We start from the raw sequence: 15,639 nt of genomic DNA on the forward strand, positions 1-15,639 counted from the left end.
GGGTGTGGCAAACAGTGAGGATGATACCAATCGACTGCAACAGGACATAGAAAGGCTAGCAGAATGGGCAGACAAGTGGCAGATGGAATTTAATACAGAGAAGTGTGAGGTGATGCATTTTGGCAGAAGGAACAGCGAGAGGCAATGTACACTTAACGGCACAGTTTTAAAGAGTGTGCAGGGACAGAGGGACCTGGGAGTTAATGTGCATAGGTCCCTGAAGGTGGCGGGACATATTGAGAGAGTGGGTAGCAAAGCATATGGGATCTTGGGCTTCATAAATAGAGGTATAGAGTACAAAAGTAGAGCAGTTATGTTGAACCTTTATAAAGCGCTGGTTAGGCCACAACTGGAGTATTGCGTCCAGTTCTGGTCACCACACTTTAGGAAGGGTGTGAAGGCCTTTGAGAGGGTACAGAGGAGATTTACCAGAATGGTTCCGGGAATGGGGAATCTTAGCTATAAGGACAGGTTGGAGAAGCTGGATTTGTTTTCTTTAGAGCAAAGGGGGTTGAGGGGTGATTTGATAGAAGTGTACAAGATTATTACAGGTTTGGATAGGCTAGACGGAGAAAGGCTGTTCCCACTAGTTGATGGTACAAGGACTAGGGGACACAGATTTAAGGTTTTGGGCAAGAGATACAGGGGGATGTGAGGAAAAACTTTTTTACGCAGCGAGTGGTGAGGACCTGGAACTCGCTGCCGACGGAAGTGGTGGAAACGGAGACACTCAATGTTTTCAAGGCGAGACTGGATAGGCACTTGAGGGAAATAAACTTACAGGGCTACGGGGATAGAGCGGGGAAATGGGACTGATTGGATTTCTCTACAGAGAGCCAGCACGGACTTGATGGGCCAAATGGCCTACTTCTGTGCCATTATGACTCCATGACTCTATGGGGGAAACATTTAGTATCGCCCCGTTTGGGGAGCGATTATTGGCCGGGCGCAAAGTTTAGCGCCTGGCGCTAATTATCGCCTCCGACTGCAAACTTGGCTTCTATCGCCCCTGGAGGTGATTGGAACACTAAATCAGGTGCTGCCCACCTGACTTAAGGCGCAAAAGCCGAGGAGCGAGGCGCTAACTCAGAGCGCTGGCGAAGCTCATGTGATGTCAGTCAGCGATGGAACACAGACACACTGTCGCTGGCCAGTTCTTAAAGGGGAGGGTCGATCTTGCTCTCCATCCACACCCTGCTCATTGCAGCCTTGAATCTAGGCCTGGAGAGACCTGTACATCAAATCTGCTGGAAAGAACAATGGAGAGGCCCAGGAAAGAGCTCAGAGTGCAGCCCCCATAGTCTTCTAAATTGATGCAAGGAAGATCAAATAAAAAAGAACCTGCAAAGTGCTGCTCAGTACCCAAAACTCCTCAACACAGCTTTGAATATCTCCTGCAGTCACTCCCTCTCTCAGAATGCGTGGTGAAAAAATTTCGCCGACAAAAAAAGGCAGGAAGCGGTCGCCTTTAAATACCGCTACCCCAGTCCCTTCCTGACTGCAAAACGCTCCCCTCAACCTGTCATTGCTAGTGGCAGGTGGTAAGACAGGGGGCGCCACTCAATATCCGGTCCGGGGCGTTGCACGCTCGACTGATGTCACGATCTGTGGGCACAGGAGATCGTGGCGGTAGTGTTTAGCGCCGCCGCAAAATGTCTAGTCAATTTCATGAGCGGCGCAAACATCGCCACGCCCAGGCGCCAGTTGCTTTGCGCCCCATTAGCGCCCTCTTAAGGCGCTAATGGGAGGCGCAAACCAACTGAATTTTTCCCCCTATGTCTCATCAGTCTCTTCAAGAATATCTACAACTGGATCCACTGGAGCAAGCAGACAAACAGGGCACCCAAGCACAGGAAAAGAACACCAAATTTTTCTGACTTGAACCGCCAAGCACGCCTTGAATTTTCAGACTGGGAAAGGGGTTGTACGATAGACACTGTTAAAAGGGGGCGGGGGGGGGGGTTGGGCCATAAAATCGGCGTGCAGTGTGACATGAATTAGTCATTCATGAAAGAAAGACTTATGAAATAATACTGAGTGGCCTGCAGGTGGCGCTGTCCAGGGAGAGTATAAATACTCGGGCATGGGCCCAGCTTGCGCAGGACATTCTTAACAGGAACTAGTGAAGGACACAACTAGACCGCCATGTTGTAAAACAGTTGATTAAAGCTTTGTTTACCGCTTAGACCAAGTGCCTAGTAGTTTTCTTATGTCACAGTGCCCCTGCCTGAAACAGGCATGAGGCCCTACACGTATGCAAATAAGAGGCCTAAGGCCTGTTTGAGGCCCTCACCGCAAGGCTGGCTGCCGGCTGCACTCAGGTAAACCAGGCCTACATGCGGCCTAACAGGCGGTCCTTAAAGGGACCTCTGCAGGCCACAACCAACAAGGTAAGATTTTAAAATATACTTACCTGAATGTGGTGTCGAGAGGAGCAGGAGTGCTCCTCCTGACCCCACATTCAAAGAATGCGGACCCTGACCATTCAGGCGCAGTTTTAATATGTAGTCACTGTTGTAATGTAGCAAACGTGGCAGCCAATTTGCGCACAGCAAGCTCCCACAAATCGCAATGAGATAAAAGACCAGATAATCTGTTTTAGTGATGTTAGTTGATGGGTAAATATTGGTCAGGACGCCGGGGAGAACTCCACTGCTCTTCTTCGAAATAGGGCCATGGGAACTTTTACGTCCACCTGAGAGAGCAGGTTTAACATCTCATCCGAAAGACGGCTCCTCCGACAGTGTAGCACTCTGTCAGTACTGCACTGCGAGTATAGGCCTAGATTTTGTGCTTGAATCTCAAGAGTGGGACTATGAACCCATGACCTTCTGACTCAGAGGTGAGAGTGTGACCCACTGACCCATGGCTGATAATTAAGAGAAAATGAAAATGCTGGAAATGCAAAGCAGGATGTTCGGCATGTGAGCGAGAACGATAGGTTATCATCTCAAATTTACAATATTTTCTATTTTTGTTTGAAATTTCCAATTTTTTTTTTTAATTGACCCCTACCACCCCCCAACTCTTTCTGCACAGGTTCATGGGGAGCACTGGGCAGAGTGATGTGAGAGACGAGTTATTAGAACAAGGTCGCAGGTGAGCCCACAAGCAACAGAGGCTGCACTCCGCAAATAGCGAATCGCGGCCTACCGAAACACCGAATTATATGTTCCACAAATCTGCATATTACAAGAGCACAAAGGCTGGCCTCGGCATCCAGGGTCTCTGCCCCCCAATAGCAGAGGCCGATGAGGTGAAAGCATTATCTCCAAGCCTAAATTAAATTAAAGCAATTAGAGTCTGATGGATAAAATTTGCTCCAGGAGAAATGAACAAGGTATGCAATCTCTTTCTTCACTGCTGATATCTGTGTAAGATCTGGCCAAGCATTTCCCTTGCAGAGGGAAGCATGAAACCTACTTTCAACACTCCTTAATTGCATATATATTTAGCACAGAAAAAATAAGTGGTTCAGAATCATTAGTTGACTGATTTCCCTTTTTTTTTTGCCCTTAATAGAGGTTTGACTGACATTGTCTGCGGGGTGTTGATGCCGACTACCTCTGATTAATTCACAGCCTAAAATTCAGTGATAATGCAAGAAGTAATTTAATCCCAAATAACCATTCTGTGAGAAGAGCTGCCCAGCCACAATGATTATCATAACCAGGTTGATTCCATGTTAGCATGAGAGTGGCTTTTACTGCTCAAGTAGGTACAAGTATTTCTGAAATTAGAATAATTTCTTGGCACCGGTTGACCTTGCAGTTTAATGTGCGATTTCTTTGTAGATTAGGCCCATGGAGTACTGGAGGTTAGCTCCACGCTATTATACTGCTGTTCTTGCTGTAAGTGACAGGACTGCCACCACTTCATAATATGCTTTATTTCAAAGCCATCTCGAGTGTTCACAAGGACACGATTTAGAACTCGGAGTCATGGGTCCAATAATTAGACTGTTAGATGAAAAGGGCTAATTGGCTGCTGAGGATGGCTTTAAAGAGAGAAGCCAACAGATTGAGCCATTAAAATGCCAGTTGATGGGCTGAAACCATTCACCTAAGTGTTAGATGTGTTATTTACTTTGATGCAGATGCTGGTGCAGTTGATAGCAATTCTGCTGCTAATGGTCTGCCACAGTGACGTATATAAGTGACTGGATTTTATGGTGGAGCACCACACTCCTGCTACTGCTCTCAGCCTTGGCCGAGGGAGCTGCTGCTGCTTGCTCATGTCCGCCTGCAGCTTTGCAGTGTGTGTGGGGCCGAAGTTATAGGAGGTCCAATATTGTATTGTAACCACACGCAGAGAGCGAGTGAGATGGGCCAGCCTGGCTGGGGCACCAGCACACACACTTCAAAATAAACTTTGTTTAAAAATTAGTTTCCAACAATTAGGTGGGACTAATTCCCTGAGTGCATTACTGTTATAGCCCCAGTAAGGACTGAACATTTCCAGAAAAAAATGTTGTTTGCTTGATCAGTAGTTTAGATTCTTTTTTAATTATACTGATCACATGGCAAACAAACTCAGCAATGCGGGCGTCGGCCCATTGTTTGAGATTTTGAGGAGTCTGATTTGGAATGTAAGGGCCCCATTCCCGGTCATTTCCATTGATTAAGATTGTGTATTTTGAATGTAAGTAATTGCTATATTTGCATTTATTATATGCTAATTGATCTACTGTGGCATCGCTCGTGGACAAAAAATTATCTCTGCTTCTCGCTAATCTTTCAATCTCCCTCCGTATCTTTCTGTTTCCCACTTTCTCTCTCTCTGTATCGTGCTGACATACTTTCTATTGCCCGATTTCCTGTGACTCTTTCGTTCTTTCTCTCCCTCTTTCTGTTCCTTTTAAGATAAGTTTATCAGGTGTTACAGTGTCAGCTGTGGCTCAGTTGGGTCGCACTCTCGCCTGAGTCAGAAGGTTGTGGGTTCAAGTCCCACTCCAGAGACTTGAGCACAGAATGCAGTGCTGAGGGAGCGCTGCACTGTCGGAGGTGCCGTCTTTAGGATGAGATGTTAAACTGCGGTCCCGTCTGCTCTCCCAAGTGGATGTAAAAGATCCCATGGCACTATTTCAAAGAAGAGCAGGGGAGTTCTCCCCAGTGTCCTGGCCAACCAAAAAACAGATTATCTGGTCATTATCACATTGCTGTTTGTGGGAGCTTGCTGTGCGCAAATTGGCTGCCGTGTTTCCTACATTACAACAGTGATTACACTACAAAAAGTACTTCAGTGCCGCAAAATACTTTGGGACGTCCTGAGGTTGTGAGAGGCGCTATATAAATGCAAGTTTTTTTTTCTTTCTTTGCTATGATTGGTTTAAAATTGCTGTTGCAATGTTTATGAACATGACTGTTAAGGTTTCTTGTGCTGGGAGTTTGCCACCAATGGAGTCACAATGGACCTATTATTTTTGTTTGCTTTATTGTGGGAAAGAAATATCTTGAGGTAAATGAAATAACCATAAACACTAATCAAATCCCATCCATTTTTTTTACCACAAGCCTGATGTAATATACTGCTGGAGATATTGCAGACTTTTAGCTTATTACTGTATCCAGGATACCACAAGTCTGATGCAGTATGCTGCTGTGATTCCAAAATGGAAGAGGGGCATTAGAGTTAGCGATAAATCATATCCAAAATTACAACTTCTAGCGATTTAAAACTGATTGAGAATAGGGATCTTTTTAGGCTGAGAAAATCTAATAAATGTAATGATATCCTGATGGTTTCATTAATTTTATACAGATCGTTACAAAGTGATATTTGTTTAAAAACTTGCCTCAGGAAAGTGAGCGACACCAGTCCTGTTTTATGGCTTGACCATTGTTTATCTTATATCCCACGGACCAATCAGCTCGCTCAGTGACACTGGACATTACTCAAGACATTCACCGAGTTTTTAACTAGTTCATTTTAAGAAGGGTGTTTCTATATTTAATTATACTTCGCCTATGTCAATACTGCAGTCTTGTTTTTAAAGTGACGCTGTCTGTGAACTAGAGATTTTCAGCCAGGCTTTGTTCCCAGACCACAAGTTTGTTCTGCCGTACAGTGCAATGCTGAATTTTAGAATTTTAGATATAAGTGTTTTTACTTTAACCCATCCCTGCAATTTGTGCACAGCCGCCAATGGTGGGGCGATTAAAATCGATGTGCAAGAAGCCAGAATTGGAGGAGCGCGGAGATCTTGGAGGGTTGTAGTGCTGGAGGAGGTTACAGAGATTAGACAGGTCATTTTCAGGTTGGCAGGCTGTAACTAGTGGGGTGCCACAAGGATCTGTGCTTGGGCCTCAGCTATTCACAATCTATATTACTGACTTAGTTGAAGGGACCGAGTGCAATGTATCCAGATTTGCTGACGATACAAAGCTAAGTGGGAAAGTAAGCTGTGAGGAGGACACAAAGGGATATAGACAGATTAAGTGAGTGGGCAATAAGATGGCAAATGGAGTATAATGTGGGGAAATGTGAGATTATTCACTTTGGTAGAGAAAATAGAAAAACTGAATATTTTTTAAATGGTGAGAAACTTTCAAATGTTGGTGTTCAGAGAGATCTGGGTGTCCTGATACAAGAAACACAGAGAGTTAGCATGCAGTTGCAGCAAGCAATTAGGAGGGCAAATGACATTTTGGCCTTTATTGCAAGGTGGTTGGAGTACAAGAGTAAGGATGTCTTACTACAATTGTACAGAGCTTTGGTGAGACCACACCTGGAGTTGAGGGGGCTTGACAAGGTGGATGCTGAGAGGTTGTTTCCCCCGGCTGGAGAGTCTAGAACTAGGGGACATAGTCTCAGGATAAGGGGTCGGCCTTTTAAGACTGAGATGAGAAGGAATTTCCTCACTCAGTGGGTTGTGAATCTTTGAGATCTCTATCCCAAAGTGCGATGGTTGCTGAGTCATTGAGTATATTCAAGGCCGAGATCGATAGATTTTTGAACTCATGGGGAATCAAGGGATACGGGGATAGGGTGGGAAAGTGGAGTTGAGGTTGAAGATCAGCCATGATCTTATTGAATGGCAGAGCAGGCTCGAGGGGCCGTATGGCCTATTCCTGCTCCTATTTCTTATGTTCATCTGTTCTTATGAGATATGGAGGGGCGAGGCCATGGAGGGATTTGAAAACAAGGCTGAGAACATTAAAATCGAGGCATTGCCGGCCCAGGAGCCAGTGTAGGACCGCGAGCAGAGGAGTGATGGGTGAATGGAAGTTGGTACAAGTTAGGATACGGGCAGCAGATTTTTGGATGAACTCAAGTTTATGGAGGGTGCAAGGTGGGAGACCAGCCAGGAAAGCGTTGGAATAGTCGAGTCTGGAGGTAACGAATGATGGTTTCAGCCACAGATGAGCTGAGGCAGCGGCAGAGATTGGCGATGTTGCCGAGGTGGAAGTTGTATAATAAAAGATCCTCTGACTCACGCTGCAGAACACAGCTATAACTGGGATCACTGAAACTGGGTAGATTCTATAAAAGTTTCAAAATGTGTTTAAAGTAACTACATATCAATACTCATATTGCCAAGTAATAAACAAGTGTCTTGTAAGAGGTGTGTATAGATCTGGCTTCTGGCTTCCTAACAGCTGGGAAAATAGTCTTATATTAAATTTATTGTTCAGTATGTTTCATTTCCCTTGTCTGGCATTAAGCAATACGAGTCGAGTAACCAAGGACAATGGGCCATAGGTAAAAATGTTCAAGTGTTACCAGAGTAGGTTTTGGACGTGAATCTAAATCTAACCAGAACTCTAACAACTATTGATATTTACCATAGGACAGAATTTTTCAGACTGGCCTTGCCTCACGAATCCAACCAAGTCCGTTCCTACCAGTTGAGACCTCCAGATGTGGAATTGGACTTTTAGCAACTTTGCTTTATTTTTTTTACCTTTTGGGATCAATAAAAGGGCAATAACAGAATTGAATGCTCATGTTGTGCCAGAGACAAAAGTCCACAGATCATTTATTTTTACAGATTATTTTTCCTTTCCTCCCCTTGAGTTACCCTAAAGCTACATATATGTTTAATTATTATTTTAGATTATTACACGAACAATAATAAAATGTAAGTACGAACAGTCCCTGAATTTTACACCAACTCATGGGCGGAATATAAATTTTTTTACAATTAATATTTGAGTGCTTCTCTATCATAACAGGATACTGGCAGGCTGCGGGATCACAATGTACAGGAAATCTTGAGAGTTATGATTTTTTTAATGGTGGGATTGAGACTATTCACAGGATACTTCCAGATGAGGAAGGCCATTTAGCCCATCTTGATTCACCCGTTGAGAGCAACGCTACACTCTCCCCATTGCTGCATCTTATTGTTTCTTCAATGATTCCAGGGTTTCGTCTCCACCACTCTCCCTAGAAGTCCGTTCCAAGTGTTCTTCTGTGTGACGAAGAACCTCCTGATATCAGTCCTAGTTACCTTTTACTAGTTTGAACCTCTGTCCTCTCATTTTAAAGGAGTATTCTGCATTGATCTTTTCCGTAGCATTTGCTATTTCACCTCTATAAGATCACCTCTCAAACACCTCCTTCTCAGCATGACTAGCCCGAGTCTCCCCAGTATTTCCTCATAACCCAGACTCCAACACGACAGATCAGCCTCCTGGCTCTTCTCCCCACTCCCCCCTCCAGCACTTGAAAGTCTCTCCTTGTTTCCCAGCACAGTGCCCAAGGTGCGGTTTGACCAGAGCACTGTAGAGTTTGATCACAGCTTCTTCGGACTTATATTCTACTATTTTGACCATGTAGTTCAACATGCTATTGGCTTGGTTTGCTGCTCTGCATTCATTGGACATGTTTGAGTGCTACGTCTACTAAGACTCTTAGGTCACTTTGAACCTCATCCTTGGCTATTTCAGCACCATTTGTGGAGTGCATATGTTGCCCATTTTTCTTTCCTATGGGCAATACTTTGTTTAGCTCATTTTGTCAGTTCTGGACTGACTGCTTTGATGCCACTGACCCTCTGAGTATGGTATCATCTGTAAGTTTGACCAATTTGCACCGAGTTCCTGAATCCAAGTCATTGATGATTAGAGACGGCAGTGTTCCCAACACTGAGCCCCGAGACAACCCACTCAGTGCTCCCCCCACCCCCAGCCTGATATTACCCTGCTAACCCGTACCTGCCATTTTCTACCCTTCAGCCAAGTTCTCATCCATCCCCAAGATTTGCCCCGAATCCCCACAGCTTTGAGCTTAATTAGCCAACTTTCGTGTGGAATTTTATCAAGTGCCTTTTGTAAGAACGCAACTTTGTAGGGTTCACCACAGTCGACTTGGGTTGTCACTTCCGCAAAGAAATCAAGAAGGTTGGTCAGGCCATCTAAAGTCATGTTGACTGCTGTTTATTAGGTTGCTGTTAAACAATTTGCTCCTAATAATGGATTTAATTATTTTACATGGAATTTAAGTAGAACTAATGAGTCGGTAGTTGTCTGACTCTGAATCAAAAATGGGCACCATATTAGTCTGTTTCCAATCTACTGGTATCTCCCCAGTGACCAATGGCTCCCTCATAATGATTGTTAGTGCCTTTCAAATCTCCTCGCTAGACTGTCTCAACACCCTGAGATAAGTACTGACATGAATCAGTCATTATTGAAAGAAAGACTTATGAAATAATACTGAGCAGCCTACGGGTGGCGCTGTCCAGGGAGAGTATAAATACTCGGGCACGGGCCCAGCTTGCGCAGGACATTCTTAACAGGAACTAGTGAAGGACACAACTAGACTTCCATGATGTAAAACAGTTGATTAAAGCTTTGTTTAACGCTTAGACCAAGTGCCTAGTAGTTTTCTTACGTCAAGTACCATCCAGCCCTGGGGATTTATTTGTTTTAAGCCCTTTTAGATTGTCTACGACTTTGATCGCACTTAAATCCACGTCCCGAATTTCTCGCCTCGTCTCCTTGGGGAAGTTTATTTTAATCACCCCTTTTTAAGGATGGTTTCTGAGTTGCTCTTTAGGACCGCCGGGGATCATCCTGCCTTTTATCGCCGGGTGATAGCACATCAGCCGTCCGTTTTACACCACGTCCGGTTTTTATTCCCATTGACTTCAATGTGTAAATCGGGCGGCCAATTCGCTATTGCCCGTTTTTAGCCCAGCGATAAAAGTTAAAATTGCCCCTAGTTTTCTCTCTCTGCTTTTTTTCTGTTGAATCTGCTTCTAGCTATTTATGCTCTTTAGTCACTTGGCATATCCTCTGGGTCGCATCAAACCCCTGGGGCAATCTGTACTTTGTGACATTGCTGCTTTACCCGTGGTCTGCAGTTATTTCTGAGAATCCCTGGCTGATTTGTTCTGGTGCCAGGGGGGATTTTAACTCTCGGGCGGGGGAGGGGGAAGCCACCGGAATGCATGGGCCGAATGCCTCGGAGGTTCTGTGAGGGGCCCTGGTCCACATTTACGGCCAGGCCCTCATTTAAAATGCAGCAGGCAAGCTGGCCACCTGAAACAGGCACTCAGGGGCAGCTCGCCCGGTTCAGACCAGCGAATATTGGGCAGACCAGAGACCACGGGCTCGATCTTGTCAATGGGGAGCTTTTGGAGGCGGGACTCCCACTTTTTGGGTTGTAGTCCCGCCTCCATTGTTGACTTGTGGCCAACCCACGCTATTTTCCCTTGATTGACCTTGTTAAGCCCACCCAGCGGGCTCAGCAGGCCAATTAAGGGACACCTGGTTACTGGTGACGTCAGTGATTGACATTTCATCTGTCAAGAGCTTTTGACAGATGAAATATCAGCATTTGACAGCTCTGTGAAGCTGTCAAACACTGACAATCTGTCTTCTAACTTGAGTCCTTCTCCACAGACTCAGTTAGAGAGCTCTCCAGACCAGAAAGCAGAGCTTTTGACAGTTGAGAGGCCAAAAAAAATTTTGAGGATGTAACTGGTAAAATAGATAAGGGAGAACCAGTGGATGTGGTGTATTTGGACTTTCAGAAGGCTTTTGATAAGGTCCCGCATAAGAGATTAGCGTGTAAAATTAAGGCACATGGGATTTTTATAGAGAACTGGTTGGCAGACAGAAAGCAAAGAGTTGGAATAAATGGGTCTTTTTCTGAGTGGCAGGCAGTGACTAGTGGGGTACCGCAGGGATCGGTCCTTGGACCCCAGCTATTCACAATATATATTAATGATCTAGACAAGGGAACTAGATGTAATATCTCCAAATTTGCAGACGACACAAAGCTGGGTGGGCGTGTGTGCTGTGAGGAGGATGCCGAGAAACTCCAGGATGATTTGGACAGGTTGGGTGATTGGGCAAAAGCATGGCAGATGCAATATAACGTGGATAAATGTGAGGTTATCCACTTTGGTGGCAAAAACAGGAAGGCAGATTATTATCTGAATGGCAATAGATTGGGAGAAGGAGAAGTGCAACGAGACCTGGGTGTCCTTGTGCACCAGTCGCTGAAGGTAAGCATGCAGGTGCAGCAGGCGGTTAAGAAGGCAAATGGTATGTTGGCCTTCGTAGCCAGAGGGTTTGAGTACAAGAACAAGGATGTCTTGCTGCAGTTGTACAGGGCCTTGGTGAGACCACATCTTGAGTATTGTGTGCAGTTTTGGTCGCCTTATCTGAGGAAGGATGTTCTTGCCATGGAAGGAGTTCAGCGAAGATTCACCAGGCTGATACCTGGGATGGCAGGAATGACGTATGAGGAGAGATTGGGTCGATTGGGCTTGTACTCGCTGGAGTTTAGAAGAATGAGAGGGGATCTCATCGAAACTTATAAAATCCTGACAGGACTGGACAGACTAGATGCAGGAAGGATGTTCCCGATGGTCAGAGAGTCCAGAACCAGGGGTCACAGTCTAAGGATAAGGGGTAGGCCATTTAGGACAGAAATGAGGAGGAATTTCTTCACCCAGAGAGTGGTGAACCTGTGGAATTCTCTACCACAGAAGGCAGTTGAGGCCAATTCATTAAATATATTCAAGAAGGAGTTGGATATATTTCTTAAGGCTAAAGGGATCAAGGGGTATGGGGAGAAAGCAGGGACCGGGTACTGAATTTGGATGATCAGCCATGATCGCATTGAATGGCGGAGCAGACTCGAGGGGCCGAATGGCCTACTCCTGCTCCTATCTTCTATGTTTCTATGTTTCTGCTTTCTGTGCCGGTGAGCTGAGGGACTCCCGAGAACTGAAGGACGGAAGACTGCAGGAGAAAGTAAAGGTAAGTAAAACTTATTAAAACACTTTACACTCCCTCACACACTTACCTCTGCACACATGCACCCATCACTCACCTGCATAACCAACATGTCGACCCCTCCAACCCCTGCAGACCGACGGTCTGCCTCGCTAAGTTGGCGTGGTTCGGAGCCGTCGGACAGCCCACACTTCAGGGCTAAAATTAGGGATTAGGCAAAAAACTGCCTGTTAACTACCTGTTAACAGGCAGTTAATTGGCACTAATCCCCTTCCCACCTCGGGGAGGCGGCTCCCAGCACAGGTCGGATACCAGCCTCCTGGGACATTGGCACGGAGGCGGGATGGGTTCCTGCCCCCCCGATTCTGCAATTTTCCCACCACTCCCGCCTCCAAACCCGCCTCCTCGGGGCTTGGAAAATCGAGCCCCACCTGCCCGGCACTCAGGTAATTCATTGGGAGAGGTTCGAGAGGGTCTTGAGAAGGCGGAAGTGGGGGCACACACTTGCCACTCCTGGCCCCACAAAGAGAAGTTCTGTACTCACCTCTTGGGGCCTCGGCTTCTGCTCCGACTGCCTCAGAACATTGTGGAATACACGTCTTAGTCAGCAACTTATACGGGTCTCCTCAATATTCCTCCGCACCTCAAAGCATACATCGTAACAGCCTTGATATTTGCACTGAACAGACTAATTCAAATACTGTGTGGCAGCTCCCACTACCTTCCTGGCACTTCCAGCGTGCATCTGAAGAATTAAGCTCCACTTAGCATATTGAACTTGGAGTGATTTTGGACAGCAGGAAGGCAAGGTGATTGTCCAGCCAGATAAGGTCATGATGCAAATAAAAACAAAAATCTTCTGTGTCTCCGCCTTTACCACCACTGAAAGACAACAGCTATTGGTAAATGTTCTGCTGCATTGCCACCAGTCACCAGCCTGTACAAGACAATAAACTTACTGAAGTAAGGAAACATCTATAAGGGCTGATATTATATTGTTGCAATGACATTCATGTAGTCTGAGCTGTTCAGATATACATGAGAAGGGGAAAGGCTTGTTCATAGTGGTGGTGGTTCTGTTTCACTGTGTGTGCTCCTCCCTTTCACCTAAATAGAGCATTCTAAAGTCACTATACTTCTGGAAAGCATCCATTGACACCTCAAAATGCACCAGCAAACAAACACAGCCCAGTAAAGGTCTGGGGATGGTCCACCGTTGATTTCAGTACACCGTGAGCCTATTCAACACTGCAGCATCCCAGTTGAGTGAGAGATGTTTTATTATAAGAACATAAGAAATAGGAGCAGGAGTTGGCCATTTGGCCCCTCGAGCCTGCTCCACCATTCAATAAGATCATGGCTGATCTTCTACCCCATCGCCACTTTCCTGCACTATCCCCATATCCCTTGATTCCCTTAATATTCAAAAATCTATCGAGCTCTGTCTTACTCAACGACTGAGCCTCCATAGCCCTCTGGGGTAGAGAATTCCAAAGATTCACCACTCTCTGAGTGAAGAAATTTCTCCCCATCTCAGTCCTAAATGGCCGACCCCTTATTCTGAGACTGTGACCCCTGGTTCTAGACTCCCCAGCCAGGGGGAAACATCCTCCCTGCATCTACCCTGTCAAGCCCTGTAAGAATTTTGTATGTTTCAATGAGATCACCTCTCATTCTTCTAAACGCTAGAGAATATAGGCCCAGTTTACTCAATCTCTCCTCATAGGACAGTCCCCCCATCCCAGGAATCAGTCTGGTGAACCTTCATTGCACTCCCTCTATGACAAGTATATCTTTCCTTAGGTAAGGAGACCAAAACTGTACACAATACCCCAGTTGTGGTCTCACCAGGGCCCTATATAATTCCAGTAAGACGTCTTTACTCTTATACTCAAATCCTCTTGTAATAAAGGCCAACATACCATTTGCTTTCCTCATTGCTTGCTGTACCTGCATGTTAACTTTCAGTTTTAACTTGTGGAAGACCATAGCTGGCAGTAATTTGGTGATGAGAACAGTACGATCACGAGGCCCGATCACTGAGTCATGAATGCAATGGAACCCTGTTACAGCCCCTCAGTCCAAGTGGGCATTATTCAAGTGTAAACCTAGGGCCACGGTTTTAACAATGGAAGTGGGTTGGGTGCGGGTCAGCTGGTTTCCGGCTTCCAGTCCCGCCCCCAACTGCATCCGGCTCACAGACGTGATTTTACCTTGATTGACTTTATTAAGCCTGCTCTGCGGGCTGCCGGCCAATTAAGAGGACTTCATTTGATGACACATCATCTGCCGGTTTCCTTAAAGGGACCACGCACAATTTATTTTTGATGGTTGATTTCTCAGTGTTTGACAGCATTGAGGTGCTGCAAACACTGACAATCACTGCACAAAGGTGGCCTCTTGCACCCAGGATCTCCAATGACTCCCTCCATAGGCTGGAATAGATGGCAGCTGCAGGTGAGGTGACAGAAGCGATCTGTCACTGGTGAGAGAAGTTCTCCCAATGAGGTGGCACTGGACATGGATTTAAAAACTTGTAACCTAATGAAAAGTGTAAATGTATTAAAAATGCAGTTCCCAACATTTTCTTTCCTCTGAGACTCACCAGTGCAACATTGGATCCTTCACACCACTTCTGCAGCTGTCATCAATGCAGAAACATTACAGCAGACTCACAACACACCACACTTACCTGGCGTGGTGTCCAGACATTGGGAAACCCGAGCCAGAAGCGGCAAAACTCAAAAATAGCCTGTCAACTACTAGCAACTACCTGTTAATAGGCCTTTAATCCTTTTCCCACCGCTAGGTGTCGGGTCCATTCGCAAATCAGGGACCCAACCCTTGGGAAAATTGTTTGGAGGCGGGATCACAACCCACCTCAATCAAAATGATTTTAACCTTTGACCCGCCTTCAAACCTGCCCTCTGAGCGCCGGCAAAATCCAGCCCTAGATGTTCTCACTGCTATTTGACTATATGGGAGGCGTCCCAACTAAGCCCAATCCCATTTTTTTTATTTGTTCCTGGGATTGTGGGCATCGCTGGCAAGGCCAGCATTTATTGCCCATCCCTATCTGCCCTTGAGAAGGTGGGGGTGAGCCACCTTCTTGAACCGCTGCAGTCCGTGTGGTGAAGGTTCTCTCACTGTGCTGTTAGGGAGGGAGTTCCAGGATTTTGACCCAGCGACGATGAAGGATCGGCGATATATTTCCAAACCAGGGTGGTGTGTGACTTGGAGGGGAACTTGCAGGTGATGGTGTTCCCGTGCGCCATGTGAACACCGTCACCTGCACGGTGTCCACATGCACACCTTCAAGGGGGAGTCACTGGACTGCACTCATAAGCAGGTACTCTGGCTGGCACTTCCCCTCCCCTGCCTAGCCCAGGGCGGTGACATCAATTGCAGTGTCCCCCAGTACAACCCAGCTCACATCAGCTAACTC

The 15,639-nt window shown here is 46.0% G+C and overlaps 1 protein-coding gene across 1 annotated transcript in view; it reads left to right on the forward strand.

Annotated features, from left to right (window-relative positions):
• LOC147102895 (endonuclease V-like) overlaps nucleotides 1-15,639 on the forward strand; it is a 305,524-nt gene that overhangs the window by 246,969 nt on the left and 42,916 nt on the right. The gene's annotated exons all lie outside the window — the stretch shown is intronic.

This window comes from Somniosus microcephalus, chromosome 21 (assembly GCF_052327205.1).
Source record: "Somniosus microcephalus isolate GS21.2 chromosome 21, FLI_Smic_1.0, whole genome shotgun sequence".
NCBI lineage: Eukaryota > Metazoa > Chordata > Chondrichthyes > Squaliformes > Somniosidae > Somniosus > Somniosus microcephalus.